At 37.2% G+C, this 14,318-nt stretch overlaps 1 protein-coding gene across 1 annotated transcript in view; it reads left to right on the plus strand.

Annotated features, from left to right (window-relative positions):
- SPAG16 (sperm associated antigen 16) overlaps nt 1-14,318 on the plus strand; it is a 922,479-nt gene that overhangs the window by 269,532 nt on the left and 638,629 nt on the right. The gene's annotated exons all lie outside the window — the stretch shown is intronic.

Consider the following 14,318-nt stretch of genomic DNA (forward strand, 5'->3'; position numbering starts at 1 on the left):
GTTTTAAAATAATTTTAATATGCTAAATAGGTGAAAAGCTACATAAATTTACCATAGAACTAGAGCTTTAAAACATCAAATGGAAATACTATAACTAAAAATAATAATAACTGAAATTTAAAATTCAGTAGATTAGCTTAAGAGAAAATTGGATGAAGCAAAAGGAAAGCTAAACGAACTGGAACAGAGGTCAACAGAAAAAATTCAGACTAAAGCACAATGATTAAAAATGATAGACAGTACCCCTTTCTAAATAAAAGAATATAAGACATCTAGGGCATATGTTGAAGGTCTAACATATGTGCAATTGGAGCTCCCAAGAAGAGAAGAAATAAAAAATGAGGCAGAAACAGGACTTGAAGATTCCAACCCCAGAGAGTCCAAAACTGGCAAAATACATTTAATATAACAATATATAATAAATACAGTAATGTTATATAACATCACACAATAAAAGTTACATGTAGCATACAGTATGAATGTAATATATAATGTACATTACATGTTATATGTGTGTATATATGTATATATATGTACACACATATCTATATCACTGTCACACACAAATATATATATATATACATATATGTACGTATATGTATGTATTGCTGTCAGCATAATGCAGACACATGTTCCTGATGTCATCTATAACTATATAAAATGTATTGTTGTTGAAAGGGTGAGATAAGATCTGAGTTCATAATCCAGATCCATGATTTCCCAGATGTATTATTTTAATTCATTTATTTATATTCTCTAGTCCTAAACATTTTAGTATTTTAAGGAATACCTTGTCTAATGTAATGTAATACAATGTAATGTAATATAATATATAATAATCCCAAAGTTTGGTTGATACACAGAAAATAATAAATACAATAATGAGCACAGAAATAACTACTATTACTTGAAACTGTTCAGGTTGGATATCAGGGGCAAGAAGAAAAATAAAATGATTTATCTTGAAACCTTGGTCTCTAGCTCTAGAATATATATACCTAAAAACGAAACAAATTTTAGCTGCTCAGATTGCAATATCTGCATTCAAAGTACTCCACAATTGTACCTAGTAACACTGGGTGCGAACTAGCTTCACGTGTGTGTAACTCAGTGCTATGCTGGTGTGGTATGGGATGCTGTTGGGAGTTAGGACAGTGGCTACCCTTTCAGGGTCAGTAATTTAAAGTGGGGCTTTGGGATGATGGTAACATTCTGTTTCCTTGATCCAGACCTGGGGCTGGCACATAAGTCTTTTCAGTTTTGGAATGAGTCTTACCTCAAAATCAATTTCTTATTGACTCCCCTTTGTTGATCAAATCCCATCAGCTGCTTCATGAAAGTATACATTAAATTAAAATTTAAGTGCACCTAATATTTACATATGTAAAATAAGTGGAAAGAACTTTGATCTGAGCCAAGTTCCAATTTCAGAAATGAAAAAGAAATTGATTTAGTTGATGTCAGCTTTATGTTAAAAAATACAAAAACCACTAGTTTGAGGCTCTTCTGGAATTTCCTGGGCATCTCCGTAAACTATTTCTGGTAGTTTTTGAAATGAAATGTGGTTATGAGGCAGTATTTTGGGCTATGTAATCCTTTATTTCTAATTGCTAGTCATCCTCATTCCAGATAAAATATCTTGGATGATTGTAAACTTTCTTTTCCATCCTAATATGCTACCATAGACTAAAGTGAATATATTTAGGAAAATACCCTTCTTTCAAAAGCATGTCCTGCTATTATTTTATGAAAATATTAATTGTTTTGGTCTATGCCATTTTTATTATGACTAGAATCACTGATTGGACAGATTTGCACAGTACTGTACCTCAATGATTGTGGGTCAGGCTTTGCAGTGTGTTTGTGTTCACCCGTGTTCACATATGCCATTTTGATTTTGTTTGCCCAGAGGGCAAAGAAAGACCTGTGGCTTTCCTCACTGACAGGAGTGCCTATGTGGATTACCCACAGGAGCTGGTTTGGATACAGTTCATTTACAACTAAGTAATACATTCTTTATTTAACAATATAAATGTTCTATGATTTGAAGAATCTCAATACCTTATATGATTCAAAATTGACAGTTTAATTTCAGGAATTTGTATTTTAAATGTTACGTGTTAGACTCTATGACATAAATCACAGCAAGATCCTTTATGACCCATCTCCTAGAGAAATGGGAAGAAAAACAAAAATAAACAAATGGGACCTAATGAAACTTCAAAGCTTTTGCACAGCAAAGGAAACCATAAACAAGACGAAAAGACAACCCTCAGAATGGGAGAAAATATTTGCAAAGGAAGCAACTGACAAAGGATTAATCTCCAAAATTTACAAGCAGTTCATGCAGCTCAATATCAAAAAAACAAACAACCCAATCCAAAAATGGGCAGAAGACCTAAATAGACCTTTCTCCAAAGAAGATATACAGATTGCCAACAAACACATGAAAGAATGCTCAACATCATTAATCATTAGAGAAATGCAAATCAAAACTACAATGAGAGCATAGTGGAGAAGAAGATGGCGGAAGAGTAAGACGCGGAGATCACCTTCCTTTCCACAGATACATTAGAAATACATCTACACGTGGAACTGCTCCTACAGAACACCCACTGAACGCTGGCAGAAAACGTCAGACCTCCCAAAAGGCAAGAAACTCCCCACGTACTTGGGTAGGACAAAAGAAAAAAGAAATAACAGAGACAAAAGAATAGGGACGGGACCTGCACCTGTGGGAGGGAGCCGTGAAGGAGGAAAGGTTTCCACATACTAGGAAGCCCCTTCGCGGGCAGAGACTGCGGGTGGCATAGGGGGGAAGCTTTGGAGCCACGGAGGAGAGCACAGCCACAGGGGTGCGGAGGGCAAAGCGGAGAGACTCCCGCACAGAGGCTCGGCGCCGAGCAGCACTCACCAGCCCGAGACCCTTGTCTGCTCACCCGCCGGGGCGGGCGGGGGCTGGGAGCTGAGGCTCGGGCTTCGGTCGGATTGCAGGGAGAGGACTGGGGTTGACGGCGTGAACACAGCCTGAAGGGGTTAGCGCACCACAACTGGCTGGGAGGGAGTCCGGGAAAAAGTCTGCAGCTGCCGAAGAGGCAAGAGACTTTTTCTTGCCTCTTTGTTTCGCGGCGCGCAAGGAGAGGGGATTCAGAGCGCCGCCTAAACGAGCTCCAGAGACGGGCGCGAGCCGCGGCGAACAGCGCGGACCCCAGAGACGGCATGAGACGCTAAGGCTGCTGCTGCCGCCACCAAAAAGCCTGTGTGCGAGCACAGGTCACTCTCCACACCGCCCCTCCCGGGAGCCGGTGCAGCCCGCCACGGCCAGGCTCCCGTGATCCGGGGACAACTTCCCCAGGAGAAAGCACGGCGCGCCTCGGGCTGGTGCAACGTCACGCCGGCCTCTGCCGCCGCAGGCTCGCCCCGCATCCGTATCCCTCCCACCCCGGCCTGAGTGAGCCAGAGCCCCCGAAGCAGCTGCTCCTTTAACCCCGTTCTGTCTGGGCGGGGAACAGAGGCCCTCAGGCGACCTACACGCAGAGGCGGCTCCAAATCCAAAGCTGAACCCCGGGAGCTGTGCGAACAAAGAAGAGAAAGGGAAATCTCTCCCAGCAGCCTCAGGAGCAGTGGATTAAAACTCCACAAACAACTTGATGTGCCTGCATCTGTTGAATACCTGAATAGACAACGAATCATCCCAAATTCAGGAGGTGGACTTAGGGAGCAGGATATATTAATTTTTCCCCTTTTCCTTTTTTTGTGAGTGTATATGTATATGCTTCTGGGTGAGATTGTGTCTGTATAGCTTTGCTTTATAATAGCTTTATTTTACTTCACTATATTTTATCCTCTTTCTTTCTTTCTTTCTATTTTTTCTCCCTTTTACTCTGAGCCGTGTGGATGAAAGGCTCTTGGTGCTCCAGCCAGGCATCAGGGCTGTGCCTCTGAGGTGGGAGAGCCAACTTCAGGACACTGGTCCACAAGAGACCTCCCAGCTCCACGTAATACCAAACGGCAAAAATCTCTCAGAGATCTCCATCTCAACATCAAGACCCAGCTTCACTCAACGACCAGCAAGCTACAGTGCTGGATACCCTATGCCAAACAACTAGCAAAACAGGAACACAGCCCCATCCATTAGCAGAGAGGCTGCCTAAAATCATAATAAGGCCACAGACACCCCAAAATACACCACCAGACGTGGACGTGCCCACCAGAAAGACAAGATCCAGCCTCATCCACCAGAACACAGGCACTAGGCCCCTCCACCAGGAAGCCTACACAACCCACTGAACCAACCTTAGCCACTGGAGACAGATACCAAAAACAACGGGAACTACGAACCTGCAGCCTGTGAAAAGGAGACCCCAAACACAGTAAGATAAGGAAAATGAGATGACAGAAAAACACACAGCAGATGAAGAAGCAGGGTCAAAACACACCAGACCTAACAAATGAAGAGGAAATAGGTAGTCTACCTGAAAAAGAATTCAGAATAATGATAGTAAGGATGATCCAAAATCTTGGAAATAGAATAGACAAAATGCAAGAAACATTTAACAAGGACGTAGAAGAACTGAAGAGGAACCAAGCAATGATGAAAAACACAATAAATGAAATTAAAAATACTCTAGATGGGATCAATAGCAGAATAACTGAGGCAGAAGAACGGATAAGTGACCTGGAAGATAAAATGGTGGAAATAACTACTGCAGAGCAGGATAAAGAAAAAAGAATGAAAAGAACTGAGGACAGTCTCAGAGACCTCTGGGACAACATTAAACGCACCAACATTCGAATTATAGGGGTCGCAGAAGAAGAAGAGAAAAAGAAAGGGACTGAGAAAATATTTGAAGAGATTAGAGTTGAAAACTTCCCTAATATGGGAAAGGAAATAGTTAATCAAATCCTGGAAGCACAGAGAGTCCCATACAGGATAAATCCAAGGAGAAATACGTCAAGACACATCTTAATCAAACTGTCAAAAATTAAATATAAAGAAAACATATTAAAAGCAGCAAGGGAAAAACAACAAATAACACACAAGGGAATCCCCATCAGGTTAACAGCTGATCTTTCAGCAGAAACTCTGCAAGCCAGAAGGGAGTGGCAGGATATACTTAAAGTGATGAAGGAGAAAAACCTACAACCAAGATTACTCTACCCAGCAAGGATCTCATTCAGATTTGATGGAGAAATTAAAACCTTTACAGACAAGTGAAAGCTAAGGGAGTTCAGCACCACCAAACCAGCTTTACAACAAATGCTGAAGGAACTTCTCTAGGCAAGAAACACAAGAGAAGGAAAAGACCTACACTAACAAACCCAAAACATTTAAGAAAATGGGAATAGGAACATACATATCGATAATTACCTTAAATGTAAATGGATTAAATGCTCCCACCAAAAGACACAAACTGGCTGAATGGATACAAAAACAAGACCCATATATATGCTGTCTACAAGAGACCCACTTCAGACCTAGAGACACATACAGACTGAAAGTGAGGGGATGGAAAAAGATATTCCATGCAAATGGAAATCAAAAGAAAGCTGGAGTAGCAATTCTCATATCAGACAAAATAGACTTTAAAATAAAGACTATTACAAGAGACAAAGAAGGACACTATATAATGATCAAGGGATCGATCCAAGAGGAAGGTATAACAATTGTAAATATTTATGCACCCAACATAGGAGCACCTCAATACATAAGGCAAATACTAACAGCCATAAAAGGGGAAATCGACAGTAACACAATCATAGTAGGGGACTTTAACACCCCACTTTCACCAATGGACCGATCATCCAAAATGAAAATAAATAAGGAAACACAAGCTTTAAATGATACATTAAACAAGATGGACTTAATTGATATTTATAGGACATTCCACCCAAAAACAACAGAATACACATTTTTCTCAAGTGCTCATGGAACATTCTCCAGGATAGATCATATCTTGGGCCACAAATCAAGCCTTGGTAAATTTTAAAAAATTGAAATCGTATCAAGTATCTTTTCCGACCACAACGCTATGAGACTAGATATCAATTACAGGAAAAGATCTGTAAAAAATACAAACACATGGAGGCTACACAATACACTACTTAATAACGAAGTGATCACTGAAGAAATCAAAGGGGAAATCAAAAAATACCTAGAAACAAATGACAATGGAGACACGACGACCCAAAACCTATGGGACGCAGCAAAAGCAGTGCTAAGAGGGAAGTTTATAGCAATACAAGCCTACCTCAAGAAACAGGAAACATCTCGAATAAACAAGCTAACCTTGTACCTGAAGCAATTAGAGAAAGAAGAACAAAAAAACCCCAAAGCTAGCAGAAGGAAAGAAATCATAAAGATCAGGTCAGAAATAAATGAAAAAGAAATGAAGGAAACAATAGCAAAAATCAATGAAACTAAAAGCTGGTTCTTTGAGAAGATAAACAAAATTGATAAACCATTAGCCAGACTCATCAAGAGAAAAAGGGAGAAGACTCAAATCAATAGAATTAGAAATGAAAAAGGAGAAGTAACCACTGACACTGCAGAAACACAAACGATCATGAGAGATTACTACAAGCAACTCTATGCCAATAAAATGGACAACCTGGAAGAAATGGACAGATTCTTAGAAATGCACAACCTGCCGAGACTGAACCAGGAAGAAATAGAAAATATGAACAGACCAATCACAAGCACTGAAATTGAAACTGTGATTAAAAATCTTCCAACACACAAAAGCCCAGGACCAGGTGGCTTCACAGGCGAATTCTATCAAACATTTAGAGAAGAGCTAACACCTATCCTTCTCAAACTCTTCCAAAATATTGCAGAGGGAGGAACACTCCCAAACTCATTCTACGAGGCCACCATCACCCTGATACCAAAAGCAGACAATGATGTCACAAAGAAAGAAAACTACAGGCCAATATCACTGATGAACATAGATGCAAAAATCCTCAACAAAATACTAGCAAACAGAATCCAACAGCACATTAAAAGATCATACACCATGGTCAAGTGGGGTTTATTCCAGGAATGCAAGGATTCTTCAATATACGCAAATCTATCAACGTGATACATCATATTAACAAATTGAAGGAGAAAAACCATATGATCTTCTCAATAGATGCAGAGAAAGCTTTCGACAAAATTCAACACCCATTTATGATCAAAGTCCTGCAGAAAGTAGGCATAGAGGGAACTTTCCTCAACATAATAAAGGCCATATATGACAAACCCACAGCCAACATTGTCCTCAATGGTTTAAAACTGAAACCATTTCCACTAAGATCAGGAACAAGACAAGGTTGCCCACTCTCACCACTATTATTCAACATAGTTTTGGAAGTGTTAGCCAAAGCAATCAGAGAAGAAAAAGAAATAAAAGGAATCCAAATCGGAAAAGAAGAAGTAAAGCTGTCACTGTTTGCAGATGACATGATAATATACATAGAGAATCCTAAAGATGCTACCAGAAAACTACTAGAGCTAATCAATGAATTTGGTAAAGTAGCAGGATACAAAATTAATGCACAGAAATCTCTTGCATTCCTATATACTAATGATGAAAAATCTGAAAGTGAAATTAAGAAAACACTCCCGTTTACCATTGCAACAAAAAGAATAAAATATCTAGGAATAAACCTACCTAAGGAGACACAAGACCTGTATGCAGAAAATTATAGGACACTGATGAAAGAAATTAAAGATGATACAAATAGATGGAGAGATATACCATGTTCTTGGATTGGAAGAATCAACATTGTGAAAATGACTCTGCTACCCAAAGCAATCTACAGATTCAATGCAATCCCTATCAAACTACCACTGGCATTTTTCACAGAACTAGAACAAAAAATTTCACAATTTGTATGGAAACACAAAAGACCCTGAATAGCCAAACCAATCTTGAGACAGAAAAACAGAGCTGGCGGAATCAGGCTCCCTGACTTCAGACTATATTACAAAGCTACAGTAATCAAGACAGTTTGGTACTGGCACAAAAACAGAAATATAGATCAATGGAACAGGATAGAAAGCCCAGAGATAAGCCCACGCACGTATGGTCACCTTATCTTTGATAAAGGAGGCAAGCATATACAGTGGAGAAAAGACAGCCTCTTCAATAAGTGGTGCTGGGAAAATTGGACAGGTATATGTAAAAGTATGAAATTAGAACACTCCCTGACACCATACACAAAAATAAACTCAAAATGGATTAAAGACCTAAGTGTAAAGCCAGACACTATCAAACTCTTAGAGGAAAACATAGGCAGAACACTCTATGACATAAATCACAGCAAGATCCTTTTTGACCCAGCTCCTAGAGAAATGGAAATAAAAACACAAATAAACAAATGGGACCTAATGAAACTTAAAAGCTTTTGCACCGCAAAGGAAACCATAAACAAGACCAAAAGACAACCCTCAGAATGGGAGAAAATATTTGCAAATGAAGCAACTGACAAAGGACTAATCTCCAAGATTTACAAGCAGCTCATGCAGCTCAATAACAAAAAAACAAACAACCCAATCCAAAAATGGGCAGAAGACCTAAATAGACATTTCTCCAAAGAAGATATACAGATTGCCAACAAACACATGAAAGAATGCTCAACATCATTAATCATTGGAGAAATGCAAATCAAGACTACAATGAGATATCATCTCACACCGGTCAGAATGGCCATCATCAAAAAATCTAGAAACAATAAATGCTGGAGAGGGTGTGGAGAAAAGCGAACACTCTTGCACTGTTGGTGGGAATGTAAATTGATATAGCCACTATGGAGAACAGTATGGAGGTTCCTTAAAAAACTAAAAATAGAACTACCATACGACCCAGCAATCCCACTACTGGGCATATACCCTGAGAAAATCATAATTCAAAAAGAGTCATGTACTACAATGTTCATTGCAGCTCTATTTACAATAGCCAGAACATGGAAGCAACCTCAGTGTCCATCAACAGATGAATGGATAAAGAAGATGTGGCACATATATACAATGGAATATTACTCAGCCATAAAAAGAAACGAAATTGAGTTATTTGTAGTGAGGTGGGTGGACCTAGAGACTGTCATACAGAGTGAAGTAAGTCAGAAAGAGAAAAACAAATACCGTATGCTAACACATATATATGGAATCAAAAAAACAACCAAAAAAAAATGGTCATGAAGAACCTAGGGGCAAGACGGGAATAAAGACGCAGACTTACTAGAGAATGGACTTGAGGACACGGGGAGGGGGAAGGGTAAGCTGGGACAAAGTGAGAGAGTGGCATGGACATATATACACTCCCAAATGTAAAATAGATAGCTAGTGGGAAGCAGCCACATAGCACAGGGAGATGAGCTCAGTGCTTTGTGACCACCTAGAGGGGTGGGATAGGGAGGGTGGGAGGGAGGGAGATGCAAGAGGGAAGAGATATGGGGATATATGTATATGTATAACTGATTCACTTTGTTATACAGCAGAAACTAACACACCATTGTAAAGCAATTATACTCCAATAAAGATGTTTAAAAAAATGTTATATGTTAGAAAGAAGTTTGAATAGTCCGTGGAGAATCTCTGAATTCTCAAAAAGTGTCTGTTCCATATAAAACAGAATAAGTAGCAGATGCTGTTTTAAATTAAATTTAAATAAGACCTTTCCCATACCTGTCTGGACGGTTTCCCACAGATCTTGACATCACCGGAGTGAAAATATTCTCCAACTCCTTCTTCATTTCATTGAAATTCCCAAGTACTTGACAGGATAAAATTCTTTCTTTTTGTTTCTTTAAGTATTTTGATGACCTATGCATTTTCTTTTCATTTTTACCAAGGCTGAAACAGAGTTTCTTAAGTTTTCCATTTCTATATCATGTTTTCTCCATAGTAATACATTGACTCTATAAGTGATAAGTACAAGTACACTACTGAGTATATTATGTAACTAGTTGTATTTGTAAATATACACAAACACGTATTTTTAAAACAACATTTTAAAATCCTAACAATATCGAGGTTTTTTTTAAAATTGTGAACTCCAGAATCATAGGTCAAAGATTCAAGTATCAGTTTAGCCTCTTATGAGTGGTGGACTTGATCAAGTTACTTAATTTCCCTCTTACTTAGTTCCCTTGTCTATAAGGTGGAGGATACAGTAATATTCACTTTATAGGGAGTTAAATGAGGTAATATATTTAAAATTTTAACACAGTGTCTGACACATAATAAGTGCTCATTGAAGATTAACTATATCGTTAGTTTGCAGTGTTTTACAGTGATATTGTATATTTGACTATGTATGTGACAGCTTTCAAAAATATATTTTCAATAAACAGATATCACAATAATCATGATAAGGTGAAGTAAAATAATAAATGTTGATCTCTTTAATTTTTATAACTTTATGCAAGCTTGGTTGCTTTTACCAACTTTCAAAATCCTTTCAGCAGCATGTTCCTATAGAGTTATTACTTTCAGCGTCTTGAAATCTCTTCCTCGGAAAAATCTTTACAGAAAGAAAGACAATGATCATAGAAAATTTGCAATCCCAAATCTCTTAAAACCAAAGTTCCCCTTGCTAATGGTTTCCTATCATGATCTAATCTTTGTAAAGAGAGAAAAGATACAGACTTGTATTCATACTAGCTTCTCTATAAATATTTTAGAAGGAGAAAGAAACGGAGGAAGAGTTGGTAGAGGTTTCAATATTCTATTGATAAAGATCAAGAATGAGTCCTTTCACCCGGAATTTCTCCTATAATTTTTTTAAAAAAGAAAAAATGATAATACCTCGTGAATTAGCTACTCAAAATGCATTCACAATTTTTTCCTCCTTTGTCTTTCATTACTTTACAGTGCGAAAAGCTTAAATTATTGATTTCCCAGGGTTTCTTATGTCCCAGGGTTACTCCTGCAACACAATTTTGGGCATGAGGAGGGATTTATTTCCTGTTTAAAAAGGCTCCAATTCATCAGGAGAAACTCTTTTGCCCTTCGTCCCTCTCTTGGTATAAAATCTTACAAGACTGCTTCCCCAGTCTCATCTTGAGCCCTCTCCTCTCTCCGGACCACAGGCTACTGCTTTCACTTGCTTAAGACACACCCTGTGGGCAGAACACCCTCCTTAGTAATCCCCTCCTTTTTGTATCAGTTTATTAGTTTCTTCCTTATGAAACAGCACCCCGCCTTCTTCCCCAACTCCTCCAGAATAGATCTGGCTCCTTTTTTCGTATATTTCTATGTGGTCTTCATCGTACTTTAATGTATGTAATGGAATACCTGGCTACAAGCCACAAGGGGCAGGACCATCAGTCTTGTTTATCCCTGTGCCGTAAACAGCCAACATCTAATGAGCCAAGCACTATGGGGTAAGCACTGTTCTAACCACTGTACATGTACTAACTTATGCTGTGCTCATTGCAACATCCTGTTTTACAGGTAGGCAACTGAGGTAGAGAAAGGTTAGATAGTGGGTGGGTGGCAGAGTCTGAGTCAGATGCAGGTAGCTTGCTCCCGAGCCTCTGTGCTTAACCACTGTGATCCACTCCCTTTCTAGAAATGTGCTGAAGAGTGGAGAGGGCTAGGATATTTTATATGAAAAAGAACACTAAGAGCCACTCTGTTGTGTAATTAGAGCAAGTTTTAAATGATGTTTAAAACTTTTTCTGCACTATATTCATGCAGTCTTCAATATAACTCGTCTGAATATATACTGATTTTATAATTTTCTTTTGCTACATCTCTTTGTTATGTTATGTTTGAAAGCAGTTGTTCTCAAGTATTAAAGTACTTGATGATGAGAAAGGCTACAAAAACCTTTAAAAAGTATATATTCTCCAGGCTGTCTCCCAGGTATTCTGATTCAGCAGTATTCAGGTGAGGGTCCAGTAAGCTTAAAGAAAATTCAACAGACTAACCGATAAAGTGGGTTCACTGATAAACATTTATATAAGAAGTACTGCATTAATGAATATGCTAAACATAAACAGATTTGTATTAATAATAATAATAAAAATTCTATAATTATAAAGTTAGGATATTCACATTGTCAACTTTTTAAAATATAGAACCCTCTCTTGAAACATCCCAATGGCCAGAGTTATTATCTTTATTTTTAGATTTCTTCTGGATGATACAACTATAAATGGTACCATGAGTACTAAAAACCAAAGTGGACTAATTAAGGCTCCTAGGAAGTGATTTTTGATTCACAAAGCAGCCTGCTGGGCTTTTTAAATACAGTTCAGTGCAATAAACAATGCCATTTCAAAATGAGACAGATGGATTTTTTTCCTATTCCAATAACAGCATATGACAGTTGGTTTTTTATCCATTGCACTTATTTTATTGATGTGCTGTTGATTATATTTAACTCTATGAATAAGCAAAATTAAACAAAAGGAATTGTTTCTTGCTATTTATTTATGTGTTTGTGTTTTGCATTCATGCATGTACATAGGCATGTATGCATGCATGTAGGTCTGTGTGTATGTACTTATATATGTGTGTATGTAATTAGGTGGTCTTAGGTTCATAATGGTGTTAGGTCTCTGGTTGGTGTTTCACCATTGTGTCTATATAATATTAAACATCTATAAACACCTATATGATGGGCATATAGGTTACCTAGTTATAAAAATAAAAATTGGAAAATCTTTGTGGAATGCCTTGATAGACCTTAAATCAAAGTGTTTATAGATGTTAATAAATATTTCTCTTGGTTCTCAATGAAATCATAGATTGCTTTCTCACTGAATAGAATTTTTTTCAGATTGGATAAAAACAAAATAAATATATATATTCTAATAATTATTGTGATATATTTTAATTAAGATCTACATTCAATTTGATAATCAAATTGACTGTAAATATTTGTCTGTCTCTAGCATGAATATAATTCTAGAAATAAATTAATTGGATTTCCCTATGATACCTCAATTTATTCTCAGTTTTAAATAGATTGATTAACATTTAATGCGCCCTAATATGTGAAAATAGGATATTCTAATTTCTTTTGATTTAAAAACAATGGATTCTGAAAACCTAATGTGTAATGTAGGCTTAAGGTTCTACTGCCGCTTTAATCCAAAAATATTCTTCATAACTCAATTTTGTCTTATGTTTAAAAGGTCATTTTAAAAAGCAATGACATTTTAATGGCAGTGTAATTATTTTTCTCTGAAGGCTAATGCTAATTAATTAAAATCTTCAAAATATTGTAGTTTGTGAGAAAAATTGTGTTATTTACGTTCAGTCATCAATGAATAAAATATAGATAATAATTCCTGAATTAATCCACATTGTAATTACCCAAGAGAATTTGGTTTCCATATGAAGATGTGTACCATCCTTCCTCCTCCTCCTCAAAGATGGTGCTATTGCTATACCAATATAATGGCTATGGTTATCTATTATTCTGGGTTATTTTCCTAGGATTTATAATTAATACATAACGCGTATGTCTTTGCATATATATTATATATATATAATTATTTTTCCCTAGAAGCTGTCTCAATCTATAATATGCAATAACAATAAACTTTATTCAAAATCTTCTCAAGGAGAAACATTAGTCTAGGTGCTTAGGTTCAGTGGTGCTCAAATCAAATTACCTTTTCACTCGTCCACTTTACAGAATTGTGGGGTGGGCAGGAAGATAGACACCAATCATTACAAGATTAAATATAGACCTGAGATGTGAAGTATGAATAGCAGTTAACACGTTGTAGGAATTGTCAGGGGGAGATTAAGATCTCCCCAGACAAAAGGATTAGCCTACAAAAGACCTGAAAATCATGCGGAGAGTGAGCATAGATCATTCTAAGAATTGATAAAAAGCCAGTATGGACTTTTTCAAGAAGCCAAATACCAAGAGGTAAAGGGATGAGAGATGAAATTGGAGTGGTTGACAGAGGCCACGCTATGCAGTTTCAAATACTATGTTAAGGATTTTGGTTACTATCTCAAGAGCGAAAAAAAAAAAAAAAGCTAGTTAGCAGTACAATTAAAATCTCTGTACTATCTAATAGGAAAATGATGATTGCAGATATGCTTACCCATATAACAATTTCTAAATAAGGAGGCATCATTTGAAGTATGAAGACAATACTTAGGGCTACCTAATTAATAATTTACATGTTATTTTCATGGCACTCAGTCATATTCCTTTTCTTAAGGATCTTATAGTTTCATTGGATAAGCAATATACAAATAAATGTTATTTAACAATAGTGAACAAATATAAGAAATATTAAAAATTAGCATCAAATAAGTGTAACAGATTATGAGTTGCTGAGTGCTCTAAAGAGGATTTGGA

Source organism: Eubalaena glacialis, chromosome 1 (assembly GCF_028564815.1).
Source record: "Eubalaena glacialis isolate mEubGla1 chromosome 1, mEubGla1.1.hap2.+ XY, whole genome shotgun sequence".
NCBI lineage: Eukaryota > Metazoa > Chordata > Mammalia > Artiodactyla > Balaenidae > Eubalaena > Eubalaena glacialis.